General features: G+C 45.9%; 1 protein-coding gene across 1 annotated transcript in view; it reads left to right on the top strand.

Moving 5' to 3' along the window:
- The first annotated feature begins 862 nt into the window (after window positions 1-862).
- Window positions 863-6,000, top strand: part of STX7 (syntaxin 7) — a 60,809-nt gene continuing 55,671 nt past the window's right edge. The window contains exon 1 of the mRNA XM_069598443.1: window positions 863-1,017. The gene's annotated coding sequence lies outside the window, so the exon portion shown is untranslated. The remainder of the gene's footprint in view (window positions 1,018-6,000) is intronic.

The raw sequence follows: 6,000 nt of genomic DNA, 5'->3' as shown, positions 1-6,000 counted from the left end.
GGCTTTAGATTTGTTTTCCAGCTTAGCTCATCTGGATTTTGATGTCCTGATGATCCTCTCAGAAAATACTGTTGCCTTAATAAAGACAAATATATGCTTTGTGCTCAGTTGGGTCCAACTCTTTGTTGCCCCATGGACTGTAGCCCACCATGCTCCTCTGTTCATGGAATGTTCCAGGCAAGAATACTGGAGTGGGTTGCCACTTTCTATTCCAGGGGATCTTCCCAACGCAGGGATCGAACCTGCCTCTCTTGGGTCTCCCACATTGGCAGGCAGATTTTTTACTACTACAGCACCTGAGAAGCCCCAATAAAGACCTCATTAATTAATCTGGTATTTCTTTCACCTGAAGCAACTGATGCTTTTTATCTAACGATTACTTTATATTTGAATATCATAAGAACATTCTCTGCTCACTTCAAATCCTGGGAAAACTACTTCCTGCCTTTCAAGGATGCTATGAAAACTTGTCTAAGAAAGCACAAGGAAATTACTCTTCGTTTATTCCTTCATTGTTCCTGTTAGAACTGCAAGAACTGCATATTTATACGTTTGCATTTTTTTAATGGACCTGCGAATACTGTCTACTGTAGAGTTAAGTGTTGGGAAACAAGATAAGGCATGCGTTGATGATACGGCCTGAAGTCTAGGGAGGCCGAAATGACCCGATAAAGAAAACAGCAGCTCTCCATTCCCTCTTCTTGTTTTTTACACGCAAACCAGGGCGTTCGCCATCCGCACTTCAGACCTCAAAGAACGCCTCCTATGTACTGTGTAATTTTGCAGGAACCCCTATTCCTTAGCTTAGAACCAGAGGGGGCGGGGAAGGCAGCTGTTATTCAATTCCACTGGCCAATGAGAGGGGAGAAAGCCCCGCCTCCTTCCCTGGGTGCTATTGCGGGCATGCGCAATGAGCGTTCCAGCGCCACCACCCATCAGCTGAGAATCGTAGCTGGGGGCTCAGGGGCCCTTGGGTCCCCGCGGCCAAAGAAGGAGAAGGAAGCCGAGGAGGTCGGGGTAAGAGGAGCCTCGGGAGGGGGTGTCTCTGGCGGGGCGCCCCGAAAGCGCGTGTCCCCGTGGCTGCCGCGCCACCTCGCTTTTTGTGCGCGTTGTCAGGTGGCCGCCGCCCCTGCGCTTTGCTGCAGGCTCCCAGGAGTCGGAGGGCCGGCGCTAACCCTGCCCCGAGATCGCGCTGCTCCCCACGCCCCGCCGGCTGGCGCGGGTGCGCCGCCCGATCAGGCGGGTCCCGCCGGCCCTGCCAGCCCGGCCCGCCCAGCGCCGGCTGCGCTCTAGCCTCGCCTCCGCCCCCGGCCGCCCCGGCCGCGCTCGCTCAGGCGCACCGGCGGGCTACGCGCCCCGGGGCGGGGCTGGTGCCCGAGCCGCTCCGGCCCAGCTCTGGAATCCAGCTTCTGCCTCGGGCTGGACACCAGTTGACCTCTTCCTCTTTTTAACGCACGGATTTAGAAAACGCTCTTTGAAGTTCTCCTCTCGAATACAGATGGAGAAGGAAATGGCAACCCACTCCAGTATTCTTGCTGGAGAATCCCATGGACGGAGGAGCCTGGTGGGCTACAGTCCATGGGGTCGCAAAGAGTCGGACACGACTGAGCTACTTCACTTCACTTTGTAGTAAAGGAGCCGTCTGTTTATTTGAAGGCTCATCGTGGTTGGTTTTCGGTTTGGCAAGGAGAGTTTGACATGCAGCCTTTCTTTGATCTTTTCAGTGCAGGAAAGCGTTAGTCGCTCTTTCGTGTCTGACTCTTGTACGACCCCATGGACTCTAGCCCTCCAGGCTCCTCTGTCCGTGGAATTTTACAGGCAGGAATACTGTAGTGGGTTGCCATTCCCTTCTCCAGGAGATCTTCCCGACCCAGGGATCTAACCGACGTCTCCTGCATTGTAGGCAGATTCTTTACCATCTGAGTACCTGCCCTTAATTGGCTTGCAGAAAGCCCTTTGCAGGTACATAAAATATTCCAGGATACCTCCCGACCCCGCCCCTCTTGTTTTTTAGGTTGTTACTTTCCTTAAATTCAGACAAAAAGAAAAAAATGCCCTTCCAGTCAAATGCTGTATATTTCTTTCCTCTCAAGGTTCTTATATTTGCTTGGCTCTTGTAGACATATGTTAATTTTTGTTTAATTCAGATCAACATATTCTGACCATAATTATATATCATCAGCCCTGGGATTTCTTTGGAAGGAATCATGCTAAAGCTGAAACTCCAGTACTTTGGCCACCTCATGCGAAGAGTTGACTCATTGGAAAAGACTTTGATGTTGGGAGGGATTGGGGGCAGGAGGAGAAGGGGACAACAGAGGATGAGATGGCTGGATGGCATCACCGACTGGATGGACGTGAATCTGAGTGAACTCCGGGAGTTGGTGATGAACAGGGAGGCCTGGCGTGCTCCGATTCATGGGGTCGCAAAGAGTCGGACACGGCTGAGCGACTGAACTGAACTGAAAGCTTGCACAGCATCTGGAAGAAAAGAAAATGGTTAAATGCTGTGCTGTTCAGTGATACTGGAGGTGAACGTTTCTTCTGGGGTTGTCCTGATCACCGCCCCCACGCCCTCAGGGCAGAGACTTATAGCAGTGTTAAACTGTGTGCTGTGATGTGGACAGGGCTCTGCTTGGCAGGCTGCTTTGAGAAGTTTGTCCCAGACTTTTGACTGGTTAAGAATTAAACTCTAGTTCAGATTTTCTGAAGGAGTTAACATGATGATACCATGTTAACTCAGTAACATCTACATTTTTCTTCAGATATCTTACTTCTGCTGTTCCTGATCTTGAAATCAGTCTGAATTTTGATTATGATCTCAAACTTTAGCCAGGGGCTGCTGGTTAAAAAATAAATCGTATAGAACACCTGCAGTAAGTCTGAGTAAAGTTTGCTGTAATTTCATTTAATTTGAAAGCTTAGTGTGTGAAAGGGTAAAAAATAGTTCTTGGTATTGTGGACCAAACCGAGATAGTATGATAATTTAACGGATGGAGGAGGTGAGCTAACAAGTGCAGTTAGTGCAACTGATGTTGACAGTGCTCATGCTTGTAGTAGTGATCACACTGACATCTCTGGATCATCTTCTGTGGCCCCAGCACTTGTGAATTCCACAAGACTGGCAGACTTGTCTCTCTCATCTCTATATTCCGGAGGTAGGAATAGATAATAAATGATGTACTGACTAGATCATTTTAAATGATGATTAGCACTGTGATGCAGTAGGTTAAATCAGCAGAGTGGCAGAATGGTGACTCTGCACTTCAGATCAGAGTGACCATAGAATACTTCTCCAGCCATGTGACGTGACTTTCGGGGGGGAAAAAAGAGCAAGTCACCAAGGGAGGGGGCGGGGGTCATGGGTCGAACTCTCCAGGGAGAGGAAATAGCATGGAGCAGTGGCCCAAGTCAGCGATAAGTCTGGGACATCCTGGATCTGAAAGAAAGACCTCGAGTTCACTGTCTTAGCAGTGGTTATATTAACCCTCAGCCTGGGCGTGTGTTCTTAGGAAATAGGTACATTTGTTTTACAAATATTTATTAAGCACTTATTATATATTCAGATACTGAAAGTAGAGCAGTCTACGCAATAGACCAAAAAAAAAAAAACCACCACCGAAAACGAACAAAATAAACCTGCCCTTCTGGGAGCTCTTTTTTGGAGCACAAGTTGGAGGGAAGTACTGCTGATCCTCACCGTTAAGAAAGTGAAACTGACTATAAACTATTTCTATTGCTTTATCCGCACTGAATTTATAGAGCATGACCTTTATGTTAATTGGAATTTTAAGGATTCTGCACTGTGTCCATTAGTAACTAGGAGTAATGTTTGATGCTCAAGATTCCTTTTTAAAAATCCCCTTTGTTCTTTTATTTATGCTCTTTAGAAACAGTCTTAAGATTCTCAGTACAAGTATTGCACTGTGATCCTCTCTTCCCATCTTTCCCTTTGTAATGTTTATATATCCTCATAGAATGCTATTTTTTGAGATGTTTGGTGAACACTGTTCAATAGAACTTTGCTGAAATGGAAATGTTCCATCCGTGAGCTGTCCAAGCCAGTGGCCACACAGGTATAAACACTTGATAGTGCAAGTTTAGATAATGAGGTATAGTTATTCTGAGTCATAAAACTAGGAATTCTGAATGGCCTTTCAGAAATATACAGCGTGAGTGTTTTGGTGCATTTTAGCTCTAGGCTACGTGCTGGATGGAGAGTGACATGCAAAGCAGACATCAGAATAACTTGGTTGATGTAACCTGTGTGCAAAGATCATACACTTTTAAATCAGTTTATAGTTAGCTGTGTATCTGTTTCTGTGTATTTTACAGTATAATTGGTTGTTTGGATCCTTTATTTCTCATAGCTCATCATCAGGAGAGCCAATCACTGTTGTTTTTTAGATATCACTATGAGCAGAATAAGAGAAGATGAGGAAGCTATGCAGCCGTGTTACCTTGATTCATCATGAAGTCACTCCAGGCCTATTTCCCCATCTTCCTTGAGTTTAGCCAGATTTCATACAGGGTCTGCAGAAAGCTGGTAAATTTGGTGTTTCTGAATTGAGTGGGCTCACCTGTCCTTAATTTTGTTGTACAGGGCAACAACAACATGGTTTTGTGTTTTAAAATATAGCAACAACATGGTTTTGTGTTTTAAAAATATAGTAGGCTTTAAGATTTAGTTTCAATTTTTAGTTCTTTTCTTACATTAAGTGTGTTGCTTATTCTCATTGTACCTCAATTTCTTTGTGTAAAAAAATCATAATTATTATTGTACCTATCTCTGTAGGCTTGGTGGAAGAATCAACTGAGAAAATAAACATGGAAGTTGTAAACACAATGCTTAGGAAATAATGTTAGTGATAATCTTGTTGAGTTTTTCTTTCCCTTCCATCAATCACAGTTTCTTTTCATTCTTAGCTCAGCACTGAGCCAAGAGACTCACCACCGCACCCTTCCTCTAAGGAAATGCCAACCAATCCAACAGTGGCAGCCCTTTTGGGTGAATGACGCTTAGTTGTCTCACCAGCAGGAACTTCCTCAAATGTAGGCTCTTGAGTAAAGGGATGAGGGACAATGGTAGTTTGTAGCTATTTGGTTGATTCTCTGAAGAGCAGAAAAGGAGACCATAAAAGAAAACAGTGGGGAGGCTTATCCTAGGCTTGTTGAGTCTTGAGGGTTAAGGTTAATACTACAATATGAAGCGGCAGTCCATGGGACTCAGTGATCACACTCCCCACTCCGGGGGAGAAAGCAGGCCTCAGCTACTCCTGTGGTCAGGTGGTCCTGAGGCAGGGAAGGTGGTTGATGTTGCTCCTGCAGATGCAAGAGCGGAGCTTTCCTTTCTTCTGTGTAGAGTAGGAAAGCTCTTGGTCCCTGGATATGCATTATCTCATTTGGATCCTGGCTGCAGGCCCAAATGTTAAGTGTCTTCCTCAAAGTAGAGACTTCTCATTTTTGCCAGTTCCACTAGCAGCTGAAAAGGCAGTTGGTGAGTTCCTGCAGCTTCAAAGACATAAAGACACTACAGAGAGTGAAGAGTGTGACTTGGAGATAGGGATGTGAGACTCATTTGTGTGTGTGTGGACGGAAGAGCACCCCCAAGAGAGTACATAAAGAAGAAAGAGGAACACGTCCTCATCTAGTGTGTTTGTGTAGGCAGTGAGCCTTAGTTGATAGAGGGAAAGGAGAAAGAAAGGTATCAGTGAGCCAGGAGGATGTTGCCCCTGTCTGTACAGTAAAATATTATTTGGCAGTGAACAGGAAGGGAGAACGCAATGGCAACCCACTCCAGTGTTCTTGCCTGGAGATTCCCAGGGACAGGGAAGCCTGGTGGGCTGCCGTCTGTGGGGTAGCACAGAATCCAACACAACTGAAGCAACTTAGCAGCAGCAGCAGCAGTGAACAGGAAGGAAGAATCGATACATGCTGCAACATGAATGGGCCTTGAAAACGTGCTGAGAAAAATCAGTCACAAAAAGAACACATTGTATG

The sequence above is a fragment of the Ovis canadensis genome, chromosome 8 (assembly GCF_042477335.2).
Source record: "Ovis canadensis isolate MfBH-ARS-UI-01 breed Bighorn chromosome 8, ARS-UI_OviCan_v2, whole genome shotgun sequence".
NCBI classification, from domain to species: domain Eukaryota; kingdom Metazoa; phylum Chordata; class Mammalia; order Artiodactyla; family Bovidae; genus Ovis; species Ovis canadensis.
Note: the sequence above shows the minus strand (reverse complement) of the source record. Positions and strands in the feature narration are given on the sequence as shown.